A 27,246-nucleotide genomic window follows, 5' to 3' on the forward strand; every position below is an offset into this window, starting at 1 on the left:
TCTCTAAAGATATAGACTGGATGGATAGGGGTCTGGACTTTGGTAGTTTAGCTCCGGGGGTCAGTTTAATAGGACAGTCATATGCATGATGAGGAGGCAAATCCTGACACCCCCTCTCAGAAAAAACGTCCTCAAAACCAGACAAAAACACAGGTAAGGTCTCTTTAGAGACTGTAGAGAGGGAAATGTTTAAACATTTCTCATGGCAGTAATCTCCCCACTCAATGATCTCTCTGGATTGCCAATCCACCAACGGATTATGTTTCACCAACCCAGTACAATTGGAGTGGGAAGACCATCCAGGACATAGCAAGGGATTATCTCACAATGAACTAACTCCACCCTCAGTCTTACATTATGTATAATCTAAGTTTGAGCTTTCTGTGCAAGTGGCGCTGAGTCGATGGGAAGATGGGAATAGGCTTAGCTAAAGTACAGCAAGCAAACCATGAGTTCTCACAAACTCAGAATCAACCATGCTGACTCCAGCTCCACTATCAACAAACACAGAAATTTTCTCAGTCTTGCTTTCTAGCACCACCTGTGCTGTCAGGACAAACCGAGAACTGCAGGTTGATGGTAAATGCACCCCTTGATTATCCAGCTCCAGACTACCAAGGGTTAATCGGGTCTCCTTTTGATTAGGAATTGAGGCACAGGCCCCAATAAAATGTCCCTTGTTTCCTTTCAGTAAGTTCATCTACCCGGGGCATCGGATACACGTCAAATTCGGACACCTCATTTAGCTTTCTGTTGTCCTTACAGAGCCGCCATTCTCCGTCCGGCTTCAGCACAATGGGGCTGGACCAGCCGTTCTTTGATTCCTCGATGACGCCCAGGTTCAACATTCTCCGCACCTCCTTGGAGATCACCTTGCAGCGAGCTTCGGGAATTCGATATGGCCTCTGGTTCACTCGTACATGCGGTTCCTTCAGGATCTCACGTTCCACAACCTGCATACACCCTGGCAACTCCGAAAACAGGTCTCGGTTTCGCTGAAGCAGCTCTTGGCACTGTTGCTTCTGGGCCGGTGACAGTGTCTCTGCTACTGTGACATCCTTGGCCCTGGCTTCAGGATGGGCCCCCAGGCACGTAGTTTCCACCGGTTCCCTGTCTCGCCATGGTTTGAGCAGGTTAATGTGGTATACCTGGCATGGCTTTCTCCTTCCTGGTTGGTGGACCTTGTAGTTGACGTCAGTCAACTTTTCGACCACCTCGTATGGCCCTTGCCACTTGGCCAGGAATTTAATTTCCACTATGGGGATTAAGACCAACACCCGGTCTCCGGGGCTAAACTATCTCAGTCTCGCCGACCGGTCGTAGACCCTTGCATGGGCCTCTTGTGATTGGAGGAGGCTCTCACAATCGGCATCACCTTCTCGATCTGGTCCTGCATTTGGGCCACATGCTCGATGACACTCTTGTGGGGTGTCACCTCGGCTTCCCATGTCTCCTTTGCAATATCCAGAAGTCTGAGAGGATGCCGTCCATATAGCAGTTCGAAGGGGGAGAACCCCGTAACGGCCTAGGGTACTTCCCCAACCGGTAGGGGAGTAAGCAATCCTAGTCTCGGCCATCCTTTTCCACCACCTTCTTCAACATGGATTTCAGGGTCTTGTTAAACCTCTCCACGAGGCTGTCTGTCTGCGGATGGTATACGGAGGTCCTCAGTTGTGTAATTTGGAGAGCTTTACACAACTCCCTCATCACTTTTGACATGACCGGAGTTTCTCGGTCTGTCAGGATCTCCTTTGGTAGGCCTGTCCCGAAGAAAATATGTACTAGCTCTCTGACTATACTCCTGGCAGAGGAGTTTCTCAGTGGTACTGCCTCAGCGTACCATATTGCATAGTCCATTACCACTAAAATGTACTGGTGCCCCCTGGTGGACTTAACCAGGGGCCCAACAAGGTCCATGGCAATCCAGTTGAAAGGGACCTCTATAATGGGCAATGGCACTAGGGGACTGCGGAAGTGGGTTACTGGAGCAAGTTACAGGTAGGGCAGGATCGGGAGAAATTAACAATGTCTCGGTGACACCCAGGCAAGTAGAGCCTCTGCAGGACCTGCTTTTGTGTTTTCTCTACTCCCAAATGCCCACCCAAGACATGAGAATGAGCCAGATCTATTACCCTACGCCTATAGGGACAAGACACCAATAACTGCTCTATCACTTCCCCTCTCGGTTTAGTGACCCAATAAAAAAGCTCGTCATTTATTGTGAAATACGGGAACCTGGTGTCAGCCCCCGGCTCTTTAGCAACCCCATTTATTACGGATACATTATCAAATTCATTCTTCAGTATAACATCCTGCATTTGAGCAGTACCAAAATTTCCCCTCAACACCCCCAGGTCTGGAATCTCGGCCTCCGGGGTCACCGTCTTGTCCTCATCATCATCAAGGACACAAAGGGGGAACTCATCTGCCTCTGACTGTGATGCATCATCGTGTAACTGTTTCCTGTTTGAGACACCTGGTACCCCTGCTTTCCGCCACAACTTCCAGAACAGGTTGAAGTCCCGCCATATTATTACCGGGTTGAGCAGGACCTTAATCACCCCGACCTCATGGGACTCAGCCCCACAGTCAGTTTGTATAGTCACTCTGGCAATCGGGTAATCCTTGGCGTCCCCATGAATGCATCGTACACGTTTTTCCAGGGGATCAACTGATGTGGGAGTGGGGCCCTTATCAGAGTCACCACACTCCCTGAGTCCAAGAGTCCTGTCACCAGTATCCCATTTATGTTCACGGGACATGACTGTGGCCCCTCGCTGGGCTGATAGTCCACACTGCAGGCAGGGTAGGCATAGTAAGAACATCGGCGTTCCAGGCTACATTCATCTGCTCTGTTGTCAGGGGGCAGAGGGTGGCTACATGGCCAGGGCTGTGACATCTCTAGCATATAATATCAGCCGCAGGGACTTTGGACATTGCCTCCCCCACCCCTTTGGACCTTGGATGCTCTACGCTTTTTTGGGTCCCCGCCCCCTGGTGAGTCCCCCAATATGGAGTGGGCTGCTTTCCCAAGGAACCCTCGGCCCCCTGACACCTCTTGACCAGACCAACCAGTTTATCAGCGTTCTGGGGATCACCCTGGGCAACCCAAGTCTGTATGGGCCTTCGTAGGGAATGCACAACCACCACCCCCTCATAATACAACTGATCTTGATGGTATATCTGGAAGAATTTGTGTGTTTAGTAATTCAGCATTTCCATGTATACGTATATACAGTAATGATTTATGGCTATCTGGGAGAGTTTCTTGTGAGGTGTAAATGTATGCGCCCAAGCAGAGATAATTTTCTGATAGCTTAATTTATTGTGCTTTTTTGTTATAATTCCCATGATAATTAGGGATTTTTATTCATCTTGGGTTGTGTGCACTTAACACTTTTTTCTAAATGAGGCAGGTTAATGGTGCAAACAAAGTCATTTTTCAGTGTACTGCACTGTTAAGGGAATTTCTTCTAATTTACCTAGTAGATTTTATTGCCGCTTCTCTTCAAAATGCAGAGTGTAAAGCAGAAGATATGAGCGTGTGGAGCCAGTGACTAGGGAAAGATCCTGATTAATAGGAGGCACAAATACATTACTTTCCCCACTGATATTTGCATATTGTGACTAATTAGCTACATTTAAAAGGGATCTGTCATGAAAGATCAATGTATTAATGAGGGAAGAATTCCACCATCTATCCCGACCAAGAGGGGTAGCATGTAGTGTTGAGCGAGTATGTTCTATTAACCCTTTCGCCGAGTATGCTCGGGCCGAGCTCCGAGTATTTACAGCTGCTCGGTGATGTGTTTGAATCGCTCCCGTGTGCATGATTTGCGACTGTTTGACAGTTTTAATACATGTGAGGAATGTCTATTTCTTACACATTCCTCACATGTAATAAAGCTGTCAAACAGTCGCAAATCATACACACGGGAGCGATTCAAACACATCACCGAGCAGCTGTAAATACTCGGAGCTCGGCCCGAGCATACTCGGAACAGAACATACTTGCTCAACACTAGTAGCATGGTATAATAATATATCTGCTTTAAGGGAAGAGTCAGAAGGCTGTATAACTTGAACAAGGATCGCAAAACAATGCTGGGACTGGCCGTCGGCTCTCCTGACCTGAGCATGACAGCTGCACAGCTGCTCAGGGCGAGAGAGCTGACGGCCAGTATGTGTGACATTATCAGCACTACCTACCTCCTGGTGTGGATATGAGTAGTGCTGTATAATTATTTTAGATTATGTTCCCACTACTTTTTTTTCAAGTGAGTCTGCTACAAAAAAAAGTGGGAATAAGTGCTCCCAAAACACTTAAAGGAATGTTATAAATTTCAATTGAGTAATGACTAGCTGCTCAAATGTTTCATATATGCTTTTGAGCATTATTTAAAAATTTTAGGCTTTTAAAAACTCAAAGCAGTAAAAAGAAGTTACCTGTACATTCTTCAGGTATTTTTCGCTAGGAAGATTGTTTATACTTTACAATAGACATCAATGGGAAGGCTAAACAAATGCCAGAAAGACGCTTGGGCATCTTTATGAGCATTTTGTAAGTGTTTTTGCTTAAAAAAACGACAGCATTTTATTGATTGCTTAAATGGGTTGTCCACTACTATTAATTGGCCAACCTATTTTTATGTTGAAAAGAAGTATCTTTGTAAATACCTTGCATTGCTGTTACTGCCTATGAGCGACGCTATGTCTGGCCACTCACAGGCATCACGTGACCCCCCGCTGATGTCATGTCAAGTGAGGTGTGACATCAGTGACGCGGTCCCCGAGGTGGATGCTGGGTGTGACGCGCGGGGTAACCACCATGGAACGCAGCAGTGAGTCACCCCCGTGATGCCTGTGAGCAGCCAGTGATAGCGCCGCTCACAGGCAGTAACAGCAGCACAAGGCATTTACAAAGATACTTATTTTCACCATAAATATAGATTGGCCAATTATTAATAGTAGTGGACAATCCCTTAAATGGATATCCAAAACATAAAAAAATACAAAAAATGCTGAGAAGGCAAAAAAAAAAGAAAGCTTATAAAAAACGCCAATGAAAAACATTAACAAAACTCTAACAAGAACGCTTTGGCATAAAAAAACAGAGATAACATAAGAGACAAGAAGTGATTTACAACGCATTTTCCACTTGAAAAAGGATGTATTCAACACTTTTTTGAAGCGGAAACTCTTCAAATCCTCCTTAAAAATACAAAACTCCTAAAAAATTTGAAAGTTCTGCTCAGTTACCTCTAATATACAACTCAATAAAAAGACTGTGTGCACATACAGTGCTGCGCACCATTATTGGCACCCCTTCATTTTTTTCATAGACTGTACAATATCTTGAGAAATAAATGGAAATGTACCAAGCTTATATCCTCAGGATTTTTTAATTAGTAAAACAACAATAAAACATGGTTTTTCAACTTCCATGTTGCAATTTCAAAGAAAAAACAGCATGTGCAGCAATAAAGGCATTGATGACAGCCTCCAAACATTTCTTGTACCCATCTACAAGCTTCTTGCACTTTTCAGCTGGAATTTCTCCCACTCTTCCTTTGCAGTTTGTTCAAGCTCTTGAATGTTTGCAGGATTTTTTTTCAGCTCATCCAGATTTCACCTCACCCCAGAGATTTTCAATGGGATTCAGGTCAGGACTCATTGCTGGCCATTTTAAAACAGTCATTTTTTTCTTTTTCAACCATTACTGTGTACTTTTGAATGTGTGCTTTGGGTCATTGTCTTGCTGGAGGACCCATGATCTTCTACTCAAACTGAGTTTTCTGACACTGGGTAGGACATTTTGCTCTAAAATCTCTTGATAATACTCAGATTTCATGATTCCTGTAATTCAGTCAAGGCCTTCAGTACCAGACGTAGCAAAGCAAACCCACAGCATTATGGATCCTCCACCATTCTTAACTATTGCTAAGGTGTTCTTTTCCTTATAAGCTTCATTGCGCCGTCTGTAAACAAACTGTTACTTTGCATTGCTAAAAAGCTCTATTTTTGTTTTATCTATCCACAGAACATTTTCCTAGAAGGGTTGTGGTTTGTCAAGGTACTCTTTGGCAAAGATTAGTCATTCCTTTTTATGACTTTTCTTCAGCAATGGTTTCTTCCTTGGCCTTCGCCCATAAAGCTCTGCTTGGTTTAGTGTGCAGCGTATGGTACCATGACCCCAGACTGTGCCAGGTTGGCCTTCAGGTCTTTGGAAGTTTGACGTGGTGTTTTTTCCACCATTCACACCAACCTTCGAAGAAATCCTTGTCAGTTTTCCCATTTCCCCCACGTCCAAGGAGGTTCTTGATGGTTCCATGCTTGGCAAACTTCTTAATAACATTGCTGTCACGGGTGTGTCAGAGGTGACAGACAGTCGCCCTGCAGTTGGTTGCAGGAGATCTCTACGTTTGGCATTACAGACATCTTGTTAGAGGCTGGCTGTCTCTAGGATCCAGTGGCTACCTCCCTCTGGCTAATTGGCTCTCTGGCCTGGGTGTATAAATACTGTATTATAATATATTATAATAGTATTCATTACTACTTGTGAGGCTTTAGCAAGAGCAGTACTTCGTCCTCTCTGGAGCTTGAGGCCGTGTGCGCATTTGTTTGGAGTCCGTCTAAAGCTAAATAATTCACCCCTGTTTGTCTACCCTTGTTGTCTATAGAGTTTAGTGGAGGTCGACTAGTGCTCATATCCTTCCTTCTCTAGCCTTAGCCATACACCAGGGAAAGTCAGGGCAAGGCACGCGTGCGGCGATTGGTGAAGAGCCAATATAGGGATGGTAGTTGAGACAGGGTGACACTAGACCAGACTAGGAGGTCTCCACTCCCCCTTTTCCCTAGTGTCTGGGCTCCCTTTCCCTCTTCCCTATGTGTTGGACTAAGTCTTTCCCACATCTAGCGTCACAATTGCGCACTGTAGAAACTGGGATACCAAGGTCTTTAGAGATGGTCTTATACCCTTTGGGAGTCTTGTGCCTGCTAATAATAGCAGTTCTGATGTCCTCAGACAGCAGCTTTGTCTTCACCATTGTGACAAAGGAACAGGGCCTACCATGTGGCTTTTTAAAACACTGAAGTCATCATTCATTGGCTAATTCATGTCACATGGCCACCGACAATTAATCAAAGGTGAATCTCTTTTCTGATTTACCACAGGCAAGTCAAAATGTGTTTCCATACTAAATTAATGTAAAGGGTGCTAATACCGGTAACACAGAAAGCTTTAGGTTTTTCTATTGTTCCCTCCCATTGTTTTCTGTTTTAAATTATTGTTTACCATTTGCTCTTTTGTATTTAACACCAGTGCTCTATAGAAAAAAACTATTTCACTTGATTCATTTTTTTCAGGAGATATTCCACATTATGTACTTAAACTTCATGGGTGCCAGTAACGATGAGCAGGATTGTAGCTAGTTTTAGCTCAAAAAACTTCATATGCACATAGCCTAAAAGTTGCCTAAAAAAAACACTTGAAAGACTCTTCCTATTCAGGGGCAGACCGAGACAGAAAATGGCCCCTGTGAAAAAACAGTATGTGAACAATTTAGAGTCCAATAGTTCATTATTTGGAAGTGGACCACTTGTGTCTTAGGCTCCTGCAACATGGTGTGTCGGCCCCTATATTGATTTCAATGTTAATCCTCATTACTCTTAATACATAGAGATTTCTGAGTGTTTTTCTGCTTCAGGTTTTGAAAAATGCTAGGTGGAGAAAAAAAAAAGAAGAATATGTCACTTTTTTGAAGCAGAAAAAACTGACCGGCACATCCAAAACAAGAAATACATGTGTACAGGTGCTTACTAGGAGCAGCAACTTCCATATACAACTAACAAACAAAGTAACACTCTGCAACGCTAAGTATGCGAACATGAAATATATGAAATTTGAATAGCATTACTGCTCTAGAAAATAGAAATACCTGAGAAATCTTATCACATAAAGTGGCCATTTCATGTGTACCTGGTAGCCATGATAAGGCGTTTCTCGATATCAGGACCCTGTCGATGTGAACTCTTCTCTAAGAGACTTTAGTCTGCATCTGTATGGGAAGGTAAGATCCTGCTGTAATTAAAACCGCCTGTGGCTTAGAAGCGGAGTGCTCAGTCATAAAGCCTTACTAGGAGCAGCCATCTCCATATACAACTAACAAATAAAGATTTGTTAGTTGTATAGAGATGGCTGCTCCTAGTAAGCACCTGTACACACCTATTTCTTGTTTTCGATGTGCTGGTCAGTTTTTTCTGTTTATATGTATAAGCATTGGCAGGGTCCTGGTATCAAGAAACGCATTATCGTGGCTGCCGGGTAAATAATGAACTGGCCAATTTATGCGTTAAGATTTCTCAGGTATTTCTATTTTCTAGAGCAGTAATGCTATTCAAATTTCATATATTTCATGTGTGCATACTTAGCGTTGCAGAGTGCTGCTTTGTTACTTTTTTGAAGCAGCACCTGATGGAATCCGCTGCAAACTAAGCACTGTCCAATCAGAAGACTGCAAAAAATATTGCAGAAAAAACTCGTCTAAAAGGCTTAAAAACTCTTCAATATCGCTTATGGAAATGCTTAAATTAAATGAAAAACTTCCCAATGAAGTAGAGTCTCCTGAAGTGCTTTTCACTAGAAAACGCTGCACAAAGCCAATGGGGTATTTGCACATGACGTGTTGTTCCTTCTCTTGGCTTTGTTTGGTAGCCGCCCACTCATTATAGTTAAAGCATAGGGAAAAGATGCACAGCCACCTCAAAAATCAACTGTAAAAATGCCAGTGAAGCTACTTTAGGAAAAAGAATGCCAACTTTTTCCTGAAGCTGCTTCTCCTAAAAATACCTCGGGGCTCTGCAATCAGAATTAAAACATTGTATGCACCTATCAGCTAAATTAGATTACTTGCATTTTTTCCATTGCATTTTTGTTTGCGTTTTTTTACATGCATTTTTATCGCATTTTTGATATTGCAGTTTTTGCCTCTTTTTGGTATGTCATGTCTTAAATAAAGCATTTCTAGGAGAAAAAAAGCACTACATAATGGACGAGCACACCTCCAATATAGAACAATATAGAAAAAAAGTTTATTAGATCATACAAAATAAAAACATTTAAAAAAAGCCATCAATTGGCATGCAAGCTGCCCCCCGCATGGCAGATGTCGAATAATCAAGCAATAATATATACCCCCAAATACATACAGATGTAACAATGAATGGGGAATGGTACTCAATTAATTTGACAGTACATAATTAAGAGGGTCCCCGCAAATGTACATAGAGAAATAAATATATAGATGGATAATGCATAAATTAATACATGCACAAAAAATATATGTGAAATAATCTCGGTTCATGCCGGCGGGACCGTTACACGCTGCTATAGGTAAACATCATCACTCTCTACCAGGATATATAACGGACCAGAAATTTATGCATACCATTCCCCTGACGAAACCGTGTGGGTCACGGCGATACGCGTGGGGCTTCCTTTCTGCCCTCTGCCTGACGCTATTCAGGCACCCTTTTCCGCTATACTAGTTGGCACCTTAGGTAATCATTCAGTGTCCTAATAGGACTCCTACCTTTATATATCCCCTTGTGGGACTAATGACTATTGCCTCTGGATCCTTTACATTTCATCATTGGGTCTTTATTTGCATTTTTCAGTAGTTTGTGTTACTTCTCACCTCTGGATGGTATTCAACTCGTGGTCCTACAGTACCTTTTATCATGAAGGCTACCTTATTGGGGCTGGTATTTATTATGATATGTTCCTTTATTAACTTATATTGATGTATACATTTTTGTATCATCAAATGGGTCTTTATTTATTTATATTTGAGATTATTTCACATATATTTTTTGTGCATGTATTAATTTATGCATTATCCATCTATATATGTATTTCTCTATGTACATTTGCAGGGACCCTCTTAATTATGTACTGTCACATTAATTGAGTACCAGTCCCCATTCATTGTTACATCTGTATGTATTTGGGGGTATATATTATTGCTTGATTATTCGACATCTGCCATGCGGGGGGCAGCTTGCATGCCAATTGATGCCTTTTTTTTTAAATGTTTTTATTTTGTATGGTCTAATAAACTTTTTTTCTATATTGTTCTATATTGGAGGTGTGCTTGTCCATTATGTAGTGCTTTTTTTCTCCTAGAAATAATGTATTACTTCTCTACATGACGTAGCACCCCCTCTTCATATTAGTATTGGTGGTGCAACCCCGCTCTCCCCCCTTTTTCTCTCAATAATGTCTTAAATAAAGCTACTTGTTTTTGTTACTTCCTGGTAACTTTATTAATACAGTCATGTGCTTATTACATGCATTTTTAGTGCGTTTTTGCAGTCGAAACACACTAAAGGCGTTTTTTTAATGGTGGATCTTCTGCATTTAATGACATGTTGGGGATTCCAAAAACGCACCGCAGGTCAGTTTACGCACAGTGGGCACGAGGTTTCTATAAATCCCATCCACTTTGCTGGAACTGTAAGATGCTGGGATTTTTACACAGCGTCAAAAACTCACCAAAAACTCATCAAGGGAATTTACCCTAAGGGTCCATTTACAAACTGCCTGTCTCCCACTAAACAACCACCGATCGAGAAATATTTATTAGTGTTGAGCGAGCATGCTCGACACTGCTCGGTACTCGCCCGAGCATCTCACTACTCAGGATGTTCGGCGAGCACCGAGCATTTTCAGGTTACTCGGGCGGGAGCTCGGGTCTCCTCCTGCATGTTTGGTGCTCTTTACAGAGCCAATGAACATGCAGGGATTGCCAGCCAGTCACTGTAATGCCGCAGCCATGTTGGTTGTGGGCATTACAGTGATTGGCGGGCCGCACAGCGTCACCTCGAGTATTTAAAACTGGGCGCCGCCATCTTGGACACAGTCGCTCCGGATCAGACAGTGTAGGGAGAGTGCTGCTGAGCTAGGGAGAGATTTATACTGCGAAATAGGTAGTGTAGGGTCTCTAAAGCCTGCAAAATCAAACAAACAGTCCTTCTGAGGACTGATATCCATGCCAGATATCAGGCAGGCAGGCAGGCTGTATAGGAGACGCAGTGGTTATACCAATAAACACTGCATTACAGTCCTGTGTGCTGCTGCTGCTGCTCAAATTGCTAGACTTAGCCCGAGGTCTCAGGGGCAGGGCTAGCTCCAGGTTTTTGTGGGCCCTGGGCGAAAGAGTCTCAGTGGGCCCCTTTAATACATACCAGGATTCATGATGCACAGATACCGCAGAGAAATATATATATATATATATATATATATATATATATCACAATCCAAAGATTTCACTTCTTACATTACATGACCGATATCTATTGTAAATTCCACAATAGCTCAGAAACCGGCGAATCGCTCCACACAGTATACTGGCCCCCATAAAACGCTCAATACAGAATACTGGCCCCCATATAACACTCCATAAAGAATACTGGCCCCCATAAAACGCTCCGTACAGGATACTGGCCCCCATATAACGCTCTATACAGAATACTGGCCCCCATATAACACTCCATACAGAATACTGGCCCCCATATAATGCTCCATGCAGGCTGTTCCCCCCACATAATGCCCCACGCAGGCTGTTCCCCCCCTTATATTTCCCCATGCAGGCTGTTACCCCCCTTTATAATGCCCCATGCAGGATGTCACCCCTCCTCTTTATAATGCCCCATGCAGGATGTCACCCCTCCTCTTTATAATGCCCCATGCAGGATGTCACCCCCCTCTTTATAATGCCCCATGCAGGATGTCACACCTCCTCTTTATAATGTCCCATGCAGGATGTCACCCCCTCTCTTTATAATGCCCCATGCAGGATGTCACCCCTCCTCTTTATAATGCCCCATGCAGGATGTCACCCCCCCTCTTTATAATGCCCCATGCAGGATCTCATCCCCCTCTTTATAATGCCCCATGCAGGATGTCACCCCTCCTCTTTAGAATGCCCCATGCAGGATGTCACCCCCCCCTCTTCATAATGCCCCATGCACGATGTTACCCCCCTCTTTATAATGCCCCATGCAGGATGTCACCCCTCCTCTTTATAATGCCTCATGCAGGATGTCACCCCTCCTCTTTATAATGCACCATGCAGGATGTCACCCCCCCCATATAATGCCCCATGCAGGATGTCACCCCCTCTCTTTATAATGCCCCATGCAGGATGTCACCCCCCCATATAATGCCCCATGCAGGATGTCACCCCCTCTCTTTATAATGTCCCATGCAGGATGTCACCCCCCTCTTTATAATGCCCCATGCAGGATGTCACCCCTCCTCTTTTAATGCCCCATGCAGGATGTCACCCCTCCTCTTTATAATGCACCATGCAGGATGTCACCCCCCCTCTTTATAATGCCCCATGCACGATGTCATCCCCCCCTCTTTATACTGCCCCATGCAGGATGTCACCCCTCCTCTTTATAATGCCCCAGGCAGGATGTCACCCCTCCTCTTAATAATGCCCCATGCAGGATGTCACCCCTCCTCTTTAGAATGCCCCATGCAGGATGTCACCCCCCCTCTTCATAATGCCCCATGCACGATGTTACCCCCCTCTTTATAATGCCCCATGCAGGATGTCACCCCCCCATATAATGCCCCATGCAGGATGTCACCCCCTCTCTTTATAATGCCCCATGCAGGATGTCACCCCCCTCTTTATAATGCCCCATGCAGGATGTCACCCCCTCTTTATAATGCCCCATGCAGGATGTCACCCCTCCTCTTTATAATGCCCCATGCAGGATGTCACCCCCCTCTCTTTATAATGCCCCATGCACAATGTCATCCCCCCCTCTTTATACTGCCCCATGCAGGATGTCACCCCTCCTCTTTATAATGCCCCAGGTAGGATGTCACCCCTCCTCTTTATAATGCACCATGCAGGATGTCACCCCCCCATATAATGCCCCATGCAGGATGTCACCCCCTCTCTTTATAATGCCCCATGCAGGATGTCACCCCCCCATATAATGCCCCATGCAGGATGTCACCCCCTCTCTTTATAATGCCCCATGCCGGATGTCACCCCCCCATATAATGCCCCATGCAGGATGTCACCCCCCATATAATGCCCCATGCAGGATGTCACCCCCCCATATAATGCCCCATGCAGGATGTCACTCCCTCTATTTATAATGCCCCATGCAGGATGTCACCCCCCCATATTATGCCCCATGCCTTCATACATTAAAAAAAAAAATCAAATACTCACCTCACTCCTCCTCACCTGCTGTCGCTGCTCAGGTCTGGACTCCAGCGTCGCCGGAGTCTTCCCGCTCTGCGCTGCCTGTGACGGCTCAGGGGAGGGCACGGTGGAAAGATGTCACCGCGCCCTCTGACCTGAGGCGTCACAGGGAGCGCACAGCAGGAAGACAGCGGATCTGCGGAGGCACATGGAGAGGTAAGTATCCGGCTGCCGGGGCCCTGAGCAAGCAGGGGAGAAGGGCGGGCGCTGGCATCGCTCTCCTCCGTCCATAGCCTGGCGGGGTGCCCGACCGCCAGTGGGCCCCCCTGTCTGCTCAGGGCCCCGGCACTTGCTCGGGTGCACTGGGTGCTGACACCGGCCCTGCTCAAGGGCCAGGAAGAATCCTTTTTTTTTCATCTAAATCCTCTTTTTTTTTTTTTTTCCTCAGTCAGACTGTGCAACTATCCATCTTATTAACCTTATGGTTGTTCCCCCCCTCCCCCCCAAAAAAATTGAGTGTGTCTGTGAGTGTTCAGACACAAATATATCTGTTTAAAAGAGTCTGGTTTCGGCCAGATAACTAGAACTGTGGTTTTACAGTTCCACGGTTCAAATCTCTGTATTATCCACTTTTTTGCCTTTTTTCCATAAAAAAAAACAGTTTGAGTGTCTCGGTGACTGTTCAGACACAAATAAATATATCTATTTAAAAAGTCTGGTATACGCCAGGAAATTAGAACTGTGGTTTTCCTCTTCCACGGTTCAAATCTGGGTGTTATCCACCTTTTTGCCTGTTTTCCATAAAAAAAAACAGTTTGAGTGTCTCGCTGACTGTTCAGACACAAATATATCTGTTTAAAAGATTCTGGTGTAGGCCAGAGAAATAGAACTGTGGTTTTCCTCTTCCACGGTTCAAATTTAGGTGTAATCCACCTTTTTGCCTTTTTTACATAAAAAAAAACAGTTTGAGTGTCTCGCTGACTGTTCAGACACAAATATATCTGTTTAAAAGATTCTGGTGTAGGCCAGAGAAATAGAACTGTGGTTTTCCTCTTCCACGGTTCAAATTTAGGTGTAATCCACCTTTTTGCCTTTTTTACATAAAAAAAACAGTTTGAGTGTCTCGCTGACTGTTCAGACACAAATATATCTGTTTAAAAGATTCTGGTGTAGGGCAGAGAACTAGAACTGTGGTTTTCCTCTTCCACGGTTCTAATCTCCTTTTTATTACCCTTTTGCCATTTATAGTGCGAGTGTAAGCTATTTTACTTCATTTACAATGGGCAAGGCGCGTGGCAAGGGACGTGGAACTGGACGTTCTGGTGCGTGCAGAGGACATGGCCAAGGTGAAAATGTGCCACAACCAACAGCCACATCTTCTCGCTCCCAGTTCTTGACCGAATTACTAGGGAAGCACACAACAACACCACTATTGCGAACTGATCAGTATGAACAAGTTATTAATTGGATAGCAGATAATACTTCCAGTCACCTGGGCACCACCACCTCCGGTCTGTCGTCCACACGGTCAAGTGTTAGTACCCGTGAGTCTCGACTGCATACTCCTCCTCACCCTGATGCTCCTTCCTCCCATCATACCGAGTGTCGTCAGACAGCAACTGATCCCACAGTTGGACACACTGAAGAGCTGTTCACTGGTCCATTTCCATATTTGGGCCCCTCGCCTGCTCCGCTTGAAGTGGTGGAAAAGGAGATCCCATGTAGCGATGGCCAAATATTTGAACAGCCACGGCCACAGGAAGGCGACGCTGGCAATTTGTCAAAAGAGGTGGACGATGACGAGACACAATTGCCACGAAGTGAGGAGGAGGACCGTGGTGCGGAAGTGGAAGAGGAGGAGGTGGTGGATGATCTAGTAACTGACCCAACGTGGCAGGAGGACATGCAGAGCGAGGCCAGCAGCACACAGGGGGAGGGAGGCAGAGTACCCCAACAGGCAGGAAGAAGCAGTGTGGTGGAAGTCGGCTACAGCTTCCGCCACCCTTGCTGTGTTGCAGCAGCGTTTGCAGCTTCTGGCACACCGACTGGTGTGTGATGTCCCCACACATTGGAACTCTACCCTCCACATGTTGCAAAGGAATTGAGAGCAGAAGAGAGCAGTTGTGGAGTACCAGCTGCAACATGGCCGTCGGTATTCAGGTCAGACTCCACACATAAGACCTCAGGAGTGGACCTGGATGTCTGACATATGTACCATCCTGACAAACTTTGAGGAGTCCACCAAGATGGTGAGTGGCGATGACGCCATCATTAGCGTCAGCATCCCACTTGTCTGTCTTTTGCAACGCTCTCTGCAGAGAATTAAAGAGGAGGCATTGCAGCCAGAGTATGATGAGATGGATCAAGAAGCCGTAGAAGGCGATTACACACAGCCCAGCCTCATCTCATCCCAACGTGCATTGGGGGACAATGAGGGAGAGGAGGAGGAAGAACAGGAGCTGGTATCATGCGCTGTAGACGGTAGTACCTGTACAACTGTTTTACCGTCGGTTCAGCATGGGTTGCCTGAGGACAGGGGGGGGAGGAGGAGGAGGAGGAGACCATGGTCAGTCGTCATCTTGGTGGGGACACGCAAGTCTTGCCCGTTACCAGTCTGGCAAGCATGGCTGACTTTATGTTACGCTGCCTTAACCGTGACCCTCGCGTTGTCAAAATGTTGGGTGACAGTCATTACTGGTTGGTGACACTTTTAGACCCCCGCTACAAGGAGAACTTTCATTCTCGTATTAATGAGGTGGAGAGGTCTACAAAAATGGGGCAGTACCAGAAGGCCCTTGCTGCAGAACTGTTAAAAAAATTCCCATCTGAACACGCTAGCGGCAGAGGTCACAGTTCGTTGCCCAACCAAGGCGTACAGGCGAGAGAGATGCAACTCCTATCCAGCAGAGGCAGGGGAACACTGTCAACATTCTGGGACAGTTTTCTGAGACCCACCCAGCTTACAGGCCCTGAGGCACTGGGTACTCTCACAAGGAGTGGAAAGTTTCAAAAGATGGTGAGGGAGTACCTTGCTGACCGTACCAGCGTCCTCCGTGATTCCTCTGTGCCTTTTAATTATTGGGTATCCAAGCTGGACACTTGGAATGAACTCGCTCTGTACGCCTTAGAGGTCCTGGCCTGCCCTGCCGCTAGCGTGTTATCGGAGCGTTTTTAGTGCCGCTGGGGGAATTATAACTGATAAGCGCACTCGCCTGTCAACTGACAATGCTGATTAGCTTACCCTTATCAAAATGAACAAGGGCTGGATTGGGCCAGACTTCTCAGCACCACCAAATGACAGCAGAGTAACATAAAGTCAAATCCACTGTGTTATTTCGGGAGATGTATTCCCATGCACTGCTTCACACCCACACATGGGTATACGCTTCCTCATTTCGGCTGATTTTCGCTCTTCTCCGTATCCTCAGCCTCCACCACCACTATACCACCAGGGTGACCATGGTCCATGTTGCCAGCATTGCAAGTTCCTCCGTCCTAATTTTTGGCAGCTTTTGCTTGGAAGGCATAGGCAAAGACTATGGGAGACCCACTCCCCAATAATGGGAATAATGTTTTTAATATGCTGTACTGCATGGCTCTTGTAAGGGGCATTGCAAGTTCCTCCATCCTAATTTTTGGCAGCTTTTGCTTGGAAGGCATAGGCAAAGACTATGGGAGACCCATTCCCCAATTGTTATGATCTGCTACAGGGACTAAGGAAAGACAGGAGAACTGTCCCTACAATAGAACTAAACTAGATCCCTACGATGTAACGGGGAACCTGATCCTGCGATCAGACCCGCTAAAGTCCTCGGCTAGTCTGAACGAAGACCTATAGATGTGAGGGAGGGATCCCTACAAGAACTAGGGACTGGGATAAGTTGGACACCTCCTAGCAGAAATAGTAGCAGTCAAAGACAAACACACAACAAAAAGCATAGAGGTCAGAAGACCTAGCAAAACTAACAGAGAACGGCAACAGAGCACCAAGCTAGCTCAAGAGTAGTAAATACAATGAAGTCCAGCAAGACCAGGAGGGCGGAGCCGGATTAAATAGGCAAAAATGGTCATGTGACCAGCAAACTAAAAAAAACCTAACAGGAGAGTTCTAACAGTACCCCCTCTTCTAAGAGGATCCTCCGGATCCCCTAGGCCCAGGCTTACCAGGAAACCTCCTGTGAAACGGTCTGACAAGTCTGGAAGCAGAAACATCATCCGCCCTCACCCATGAGTTATCCTCAGGTCCGAAACCCTTCCAAGCGACGAGATACTGCAAACTCCCTCTATACCGTCTACAATTTAGGATGCGGGAAATTTCATATTCCCCGTCCTCCACCACCGGAGGAACAGTGGCAGAGGCGTCACCATCAGACACATCAGCTTTTTTCAACAGAGAAACATGAAACACCGGGTTAATCTTCCAGGACGTAGGAACCTCCAACCTAACAGCAGATTGGTTAACTATCTGAAGCACCTTAAAGGGCCCTATGAACTTGGGACCCAATTTTTTAGAAGGAATCCTCAATCGCAGATTCTTAGAGGACAACCAAACCATGTCACCAACAGCAAACAAAACCTCTTGCCATTTCCTATCAAAGTACCTCTTAGATTTTTTGTTAGCCTCCTGAAGATTGCCACGCACATCCGTCCAAACTCTCTCCAAATCACCGGAAAAACTCTCCTCCTCAGGCACAGCCGAAACCAATTTGGAGAATGACCCAAAAGACGGATGTCTCCCAGAACAACAAAAAAAAGGCGAACACCCAGCAGAAGAGGATGTATGGTTGTTAAGAGCAAATTCAGCAAGTGGCAGAAACTCAGACCACCCCTCTTGATTGTCTGCCACAAAACAACGCAAGAACTGCTCAACATCCTGGTTCTTCCTTTCTGTCTGGCCATTAGACTCAGGATGATATCCAGATGAAAACGACAAATGAACTCCCAACCTGTCACAAAAGGCACGCCAAAAACGAGCCACGAACTGAGGTCCCCTATCAGAAACAATGTCAGTAGGAACACCATGTAGTCTGACAATTTCCTTGACAAAGGCCTTAGCGAGTGTCTTAGCGCAAGGCAGTTTGATGAAGGGAACCAAGTGACACATCTTGCTAAAACGGTCCACGACCACCCAGATGACCGTGAAACCTTCAGAGGGGGGAAGGTCAGTTATAAAGTCCATAGCCAGATGTGTCCAAGGTGCACTAGGAACCTCCAGAGGTCAAAGCAACCCCGCAGCAGGAGCATGCGAAGACTTGGATCTAGCACACACAGTACATTGGCGCACCCACTTAATGACTTCCTTCTGCCATCCAGGCCACCAAAAACTGCGACCCACAAGTCTCTTGGTCTCAGAAATTCCTGGATGACATGCCAACCGAGACTCATGACACTCAACAAACAAATCTCTCCTAAAGGTTCTAGGCACAAACAACCTCCCATGGGGAGTGTTAGATGGGGCATTCTCCTGAGCTTTAAGAATCTCATCCTCCAAAACGGAGTCCAAAGCAGCAATCACAACACCTTCTTGTAAAATGCTCTCCTCTTCCTCCTCAACACCGACCATGGGAGAAAAGCTGCGAGACAAAGCATCCGCTTTAACATTCTTGGTACCCGGGATGTAAGTAACGGAAAAATTAAACCGCGAGAAAAAAAGTGCCCACCTAGCCTGACGGGCCTTCAAGCGCTTGGCAGCATCAAGATAGATCAGATTTTTATGATCAGTGAAAACCTGAATGGGAAATTCAGCACCTTCCAAGAGGTGACGCCAATGTTCAAATGCGAGTTTAATCGCCAGCAATTCCCGATTACCAATATCGTAATTAAGTTCAGTCTCAGAAAATTTTTTTGAAAAAAAGGCACAGTGATGTACTCCATCCTTGTTTTCCTGAGACAACACCGCACCGACCCCCACCGAAGAAGCATCAACCTCAACCAAAAACGGCTTAGTCACATCAGGCTGCATAAGGATGGGAGCAGAGGTGAACCTCTCTTTTAGAAACACAAAAGCTTCAATGGCCTCAGAAGTCCACTGAACCGCATTAGAACCTTTCCTGGTGAGATCGGTCAGCGGTTTGACAATAATAGAAAAATTTTTTATGAATTTTCTGTAATAATTGGCGAAACCCAAAAACCTCTGTATCGATTTCAAACCAATAGGCCTAGGCCATTCCTGCACAGCTTGAACTTTAACCGGGTCCATCTCAAAACCTTCACTGGAGATAATGTAGCCCAAAAAACTAATTCTCTGTACAGCGAACTCACATTTCTCCAGCTTAGCAAAAAGCGAATAGTCCATTAATAACGGTAATACCTCACGTACGCTCCGCCAATGAGACTCCAGATCAGGTGAATAAATCAGAATGTCATCCAAATACACAACCACATTTTTGCCGATTAAAGGTCTAAGAATGTCATTAATAAGATTCTGAAAAAATGCTGGAGCATTGGTAAGATCAAAAGGCATAACCAGATTCTCAAAATGACCCACAGGAGTGTTAAAAGCAGTCTTCCATTCATCACCCTCCTTCATGCGCAACAAATTGTACGCCCCCCCGGAGATCAATTTTAGAGAACCACTTGGCCCCCACTAACTGGTTAAATAAATCAGGAATCAATGGCAGTGGGTAAGGATTGCGTACAGTAATTTTATTAATCTCACGAAAGTCCAGACAAGGACGTAAACCGCCATCTTTTTTTTTTACAAAAAAAAATCCAACAGCCACAGGAGACTTGGAAGGCCTAATGTGACCGGCGGCCAAGCTTGTCTGTATGTATTCCTCCAAAGCCTTTCTCTCAGAAATAGTAATATTAAATAAACGACTTTTAGGAAGAGTCGCTCCAGGGACAAATTCAATGGTACAATCATAGTCTCTATGGGGAGGCAAAATTTGTGACTCCTCCTCAGAAAAAACTCTCCAAAAATCCTGAATAGGTACAGGCAATTCCCCATTATCCACAGCAGCAATATGTCCGTTACAACACTTGTCATAACACTTAGGGCTCCAGGACTTAATTTCATTGGTAGACCAATCCAGTACAGGATTGTGCAATTTTAACCAGGGTAACCCCAATATTACTGGAGAAGGCAAATTATCCAATACCACCAAATCCAAATTTTCTTGGTGAATACCATTAATAGTGAGGGGAAATTCACAGACCTTATGAGTAACACTCTTCAAGGGAGAGCCATCAACAGAAACCACTGCAATAGAGGATGACAAAGTTTTAGGTTCTAATCTAAGTTTTTCCAAGAATCCCCCATCAATCACATTCAGAGTAGAACCACAATCCACAAATACCCGAAATTCAATTAATTCATCCTGAGCAGCAGTAGTGGCAGATAGGAATACTCCCTTAGAATTTAAACAGGCAATACGGGCATAACTGACCATTTTTTTTTCTTTCTTCATACGAAGCACACAGTTCTTAATAAAATGACCAAAATTTCCGCAATAGAAGCACAAGCCTTCAGAAAGCCTGCGATCTTTTTCCTGAGAGCGGGGTGCCATCGCCCCAATCTCCATCGGCTCTCCATTGTCAGCACAGACCCTCTCAAGACTCGGAGCTGACATAGCAGAGGATTTGCTCTCATTAAGCCTTGCACGCAGTCTCCTGTCCACCCGTATAGCTAATTGCATTGCCTCCTGCAAGTTTCCAGGTGTGGGATAAGCAATCAGTAAATCCTTAACCCTTTCACCTAGCCCTGCAAGAAACAAGGTTTTCAAAGCTGAATCGTTCCACCCCACCTGGGCAGACCACCGACGGAAGTGAGAACAATATTTTTCCACATTACCTGATCCCTGCCTCAAACATCTCAATTCAGACTCAGCAGATGAGACACGATCAGGATCATCATACAACAAACCCAAAGCAGAAAAAAAACTATCCACTGATCTAAAGCACGGATCACTAGGTTGGAGAGAGAAGGCCCATCCCTGAGGATCTTTGCGCAAAAGTGACATTATGAACCCTATGCGCTGTGATTCATCACCAGAGGATCCGGGTCTCAAACGAAAATACAATAAACAAGCATTTTTAAAAGAAAAAAAATCTTGTTGTTCGCCAAAAAATAAATCAGGCAGACGTACCTTTGGTTCCACAAAATGTGCTCCAGAACAGCTACTCACGTGTTGTTGGAGCTTGGCCACCTCCAGAGAGAGTCCCTGCAAGCGTTGAGCCAAATCTTGAACCGAGACCATGATGGAAAACTGGAGGTCTTTCCTTAGAGAAAATTTTTTTTTTTCTTTTAGGGCTGGACTTACTGTTATGATCTGCTACAGGGACTAAGGAAAGACAGGAGAACTGTCCCTACAATAGAACTAAACTAGATCCCTACGATGTAACGGGGAACCTGATCCTGCGATCAGACCCGCTAAAGTCCTCGGCTAGTCTGAACGAAGACCTATAGATGTGAGGGAGGGATCCCTACAAGAACTAGGGACTGGGATAAGTTGGACACCTCCTAGCAGAAATAGTAGCAGTCAAAGACAAACACACAACAAAAAGCATAGAGGTCAGAAGACTTAGCAAAACTAACAGAGAACGGCAACAGAGCACCAAGCTAGCTCAAGAGTAGTAAATACAATGAAGTCCAGCAAGACCAGGAGGGCGGAGCCGGATTAAATAGGCAAAAATGGTCATGTGACCAGCAAACTAAAAAAAACCTAACAGGAGAGTTCTAACACCAATAATGGGAATAATGTTTGTAATATGCTGTACTGCATGTCTCTTGTAAGGGGCATTGCAAGTTCCTCCGTCCTAATTTTTGGCAGCTTTTGCTTGGAAGGCATAGGCAAAGACTATGGGAGACCCACTCCCCAATAATGGAAATAATGTTTTTAATATGCTGTACTGCATGGCTCTTGTAAGTGTAACATCTCTGGCGGCGTGCTTGCATGGCTTACCATCTCCCACCATGCAAGACCGTAATCTTACCTATCAGACCAGGCTGCACACTTTGCTCCAGTACTTGCTGTTTGTATGTCTCTGGTCTGCTGGCTTAGGGCGTCGGCGCTGTTGCTTCCTGATTCTTAAAGCTACGGTGTGCGCAGTCCTAATGCGTCCTCAGCCTATTGCTGTGAGTCACTGGATACTTAAACCCCCTCCACCCAGTAGGAGGTGCCTGAGCAACACTTTCTTACAGTGTGTTCTGTGCAACTGTGAGTTTCCACGTCCTGTCCTGACTCTAGTCTGTTTCCACCACCCTGAGGGCTGAGTACCCAGGGCCGCTACCTGTATCTCTGAATTCTAGTCTGTTTCCGCCACCCTGGGGGCTGAGTACCCAGGGCCGCTACCTGTACCTGTGACTTCTAGTCAGTTTCTGCCTCCCTGGGGGCTGAGTTCCCAGGCTCGTTCCTGTATCTTGTTCCTGGTTCAGATCCTGTCTGAAGAGTGTCCTAGTCCTGTACTTGTTTGTCTCTGTATCTTCCCTTTTTCCTGCAGTGTCTGAACCTGCGCCTGGCTCCAACTCGTTGTCTCTGTGCTTCTGTTTGTGAGTTTTGTGTCCACTCACTGCTTTATTACAGGTACCTTGTGTGTATCTGGTTCTGCTCGTTCTGTTTCCCTCCCTCTGTATCTGACTCCTGTTTTCTAGCTATCTTCTTGTGTTTTCCAGTCTGTTCCATGTGAAAAGAGCCCTGTCCTGTCTACCGCATCTGCGGGTTTTGCTTTGCTCTGCTTGTTCACCGCACCTGCGGGTTTTGCTCTGGTTTGCTTGTTCACCGCATCTGCGGGTTTTGCTCTGCTTTGCTTGTTCACCGCATCTGCGATTTTGCTCTGCTCTGCTTGTTCACCGCATCTGCGGGTTTTGGTTTGCTCTGCTTGTTCACCGCACCTGCGGCTTTGCTTCCTCAGCTTGTTCACCGCACTTGTGGGTTTTGCTCTGCTCTGCTTGTCTACTGCACCTGCGGGTTTTGCTCCGCTCTGCTTGTTTACCGCACCTGCAGCTCTGTTCCTGTATCCCAGTCTGTACTGGTCCTTATCCTGCCTACGTTCCTACCTGCCAGTACCCGCCTGTTTGCAGGTCAGCCGTGCCTGCCTGTGCCCACCGGTCTCCATATCAGCTGTGCCTGATAATATCCACCTGTCTGCATACCAGCCGTGCCTGCCAGTACCCACCTGTTAATATGTCAGTCTAACCGGCCTGTTCCTGCATTCCCCAGTGTGGGTCAACAGCTGTGACCGGGGTCTGACCTGGAGTAGCACCTGGTCCCTCTGCTCGGTTCCTCCCTGGTTCACGGAGTCGACTGAGCCGCTGTGCGACCTTGGTCGGATCGGGTTGATACTTAGTTACGCCCCTCCAGGCACTCCTCGGTTCATGGTACAGTGGGATCACTAATCATGCTCACGCCAGTCAGTCCGGGCATGTGCGTAACAGTAAGGGGCATTAAAATCGTCTTGTTAAGCTACTGTGACCTCCACGTCTCATCCAAGGGTCATTGATATTGTCTTTTTATTCCACTGGGACCTCCACGTCTCTTCCAAGGGGCATTGATATTGTCTTTTTATTCCACTGTGACCTCCACGTTTCTTCCAAGAGGCATTAAAACCGTCTTGTTAAGCTACTGTGACCTCCACGTCTCTTCCAAGGGTCATTGATATTGTCTTTTTATTCCACTGGGACCTACACCACTCTTCCAAGGGGCATTTTTATTGTCTTTTTATTCCACTGCGACCTCCACCACTCTTCCAAGGGGCATTGATATTGTCTTTTTATTCCACTGGGACCTACACCACTCTTCCAAGGGGCATTTTTATTGTCTTTTTATTCCACTGCGACCTCCACCACTCTTCCAAGGGGCATTTATATTGTCTTTTTATTCCACTGCGACCTCCACCACTCTTCCAAGGGGCATTGATATTGTCTTTTTATTCCACTGCGACCTCCACCCCTCTTCCAAGGGGCATTGATATTGTCTTTTTATTCCACTGGGACCTCCACGTCTCTTCCAAGGGGCATTAAAACCGTCTTGCTAAACCACTCTGAACTCCACGTCTCTTCCAAGGGGCATTAAAACCGTCTTGCTAAACCACTCTGAACTCCACGTCTCTTCCAAGGGACATTAAAACCGTCTTGTTAAACCACTCTGAACTCCACGTCTCTTCCAAAGGGCATTAAAACCATCTTGTTAAGCTACTGTGACCTCCATGCCTCTTCCAAGGGGCATTAAAACCGTCTTGTTAAACCACTCTGAACTCCACGTCTCTTCCAAAGGGCATTAAAACCGTCTTGTTAAGCTACTGTGACCTCAAAGGTCTCTTCCAAGGATCATTGATATTGTCTTTTTATTCCACTGTGACCTCCACCACTCTTCCAAGGGGCATTGATATTGTCTTTTTATTCCACTGTGACCTCCACCACTCTTCCAAGGGGCATTGATATTGTCTTTTTATTCCACTGCGACCTCCACCACTCTTCCAAGGGGCATTGATATTGTCTTTTTATTCCACTGCGACCTCCACCCCTCTTCCAAGGGGCATTGATATTGTCTTTTTATTCCACTGGGACCTCCACGTCTCTTCCAAGGGGCATTAAAACCGTCTTGCTAAACCACTCTGAACTCCACGTCTCTTCCAAGGGGCATTAAAACCGTCTTGTTTAAGCTACTGTGACCTCCAAGTCTCTTCCAAGGGGCATTAAAACCGTCTTGTTAAACCACTCTGAACTCCACAGCTCTTCCAAGGGGCATTGAAATGTTGTTTTTAATTACCTCTAACCTCCACGACCCTTCCAACGGGCATTGCATTTCCTCCTAATTTTAGTCAGCTTTTGCTTTTCAATGCATAGACGAACACTAAGGGAGACCCACTCCCCAATAATGGGTAGAAGATTTTTAGTACGCTGTAATGCACGTCTGTTTCAAGGGGCATTGCAGTTCCTCATAATTTTTGGAAAGCCTTCCATTCACTGCTTAGGCCAACAGTATACAGGAGACCCAGTTGCTATAAATGGAAAAAATGGTTTAGTTAAGGCCCTCTGACCTCCATGTCACTTCCAAGGGGCATTGGAGTGCCTCGAAATTTTTGGTAGGCATTGCACTCACTGTATGCCCTATAACTGTGTAGCCGAACCGTTCCTTTTGGTACAGAAACATATCCTACAAGACATGTGTGGTTGACTGGCCTGATATTGATGTGAATGGTCCCTGTTCCTCCTGCTCTTTCTCCTTTGCCACCACCTCATCCATCATTCATCACCTGAAGCTTTGTTTTAACAGGAGTCATAGAACTGGGATAGTAGCAGGAAAACATCCAGCAATCCTCGGAGGAGTTAGGATATGCACCAAAACGCTGACCACCTCAGGCCTAGCCGCTACTACATACATGCACTTGCATTCCAAGGAACAGAAAGCTAAGGAGATGGATGGCCTCATGATCATGAATAATTTCCTCGTTGTGTAGGAGGCCGACCACTGCTGCTGTCTACCTTCTGAACTTTGTGTTGAAGCCTGATTGACTCAGGACCCGCAATCCTCTATGTCTGGAGGACGTGTTGCATCCCAGTGTCCAACTGTGTCCCGGCTTCCACAATATTAACCCAGTGTGAAGGCGTCAGTGAGATGGACCATCCCTGGCCACATTCACTTGTCCACGTGTTTGTGGTTAGGCTGTCCTTCCCACTAAATGCACTGGGGAGGGCACAGGTAATGTTTTGGTATGCACGCTTGTGTATAAGGCGCACCGGGACAAATAGGGGCGTCTGGGGGCCGTTTATAGACACCTGGCCACCCCCAGGCGGCTGGGGACTGAGTATGGATACCAAGCCACCGACGCAGCCATGACGTGGTGGCCCGATTCTGCCTCCACATGCCTAAAAGGCCCAATTTCAAGTGCAAGCAAGCAAGCAGTATGGTATTGCAGCCTGGGGGTGGGTGGGTGGCAGGCTGCATACTTGCGCTTGCATTGCAAGGAATGGGGGCGGTACAATTGAACACTGCCCTGGGACCAGGACTTGAATGGGGATAGTTGCAAGTCTGTAACGACAGGTGCAGGGCGGGAGGCATCTTCACATGTGCCATGAACAGGGGGTTGGTGTGCACACACTACAGCGGAATAGGCTGTCCTTCCCACTAAATGCACTGGGGAGGACACAGGTAATGTTTTGGTATGCGCGCTTGTGTATAAGGCGCACCGGGACAAATAGGGGCGGCTGGGGACTGAGTATGGATACCAGGCCGCCGACGCAGCCATGACATGGTGGCTGGCGTCTGCCTCCACAAGCCTTAAAGGCCTCATTTCAAGTGCAAGCAAGCTAGCAGTATGGTATAGCAGCCTGGGGGTGGGTGGGTGGCAGGCAGGCTGCACACTTACGCTTGCATTCCAAGAAAACAAAGCAGATGCTAACGTCTATCATCATCATCATGCTCCTCACCTTGGCACTCTCAACTCCCCTGATGGAGAAGCCAGGGCCCACCGGAGGAGTCTGGTTCTCTGGTGGGCTCGTCCAATGCTGCCCTAAAGCAGGCCAGGCTAAGAAAAGTGTGGGGAAGGTTACCGGGATAAATAGTGGTGGCTGGGGACTGAGTATGGAGACCTCGCCGCCGACGCAGCCATGAGGTAGTGGCCAGCTTCGGCCTCCTCCAAACTAAAAGGCCCTATTTCAAGTGGAAGCTAGCAGTATAGTAAAGCAGCCTGTGGGTGGGTGGTTGGCTGCATATTTGTGCTTGCATTGCAAGGAATGGGGGAGGTACAATTGAATACTGCCCTGGGACCATGACTTGCACGGGGATAGTTGCAAGTCTGCATCTTCTGATGCGGCAAGGATCACTTCAGATGGGCACACTTTTAGGCAGTGACCTGGGTGTCAGAGATGCTTCCAGGGGTCTTCCCCATGCTGTTCCCATGTCTTTTCAGCACTGTATGCATGTGTCACACAGCACATGGCCAGATAAGGTTGTAAAATGTTAAAATGACATTTCCAGGTGAATGCATTTGTCACGGTTGAAAGCAATACAAAAGTGCAAAAACACATAAAAAATGCTACATGTGAACATAGCCCAAGGTGTGGAGGAGTATTTTT

This window comes from Phyllobates terribilis, unplaced genomic scaffold, assembly GCF_046119375.1.
Source record: "Phyllobates terribilis strain yellow unplaced genomic scaffold, ASM4611937v1 Scaffold_2__4_contigs__length_985480577, whole genome shotgun sequence".
In the NCBI taxonomy this organism is placed as follows: Eukaryota; Metazoa; Chordata; class Amphibia; order Anura; family Dendrobatidae; genus Phyllobates; species Phyllobates terribilis.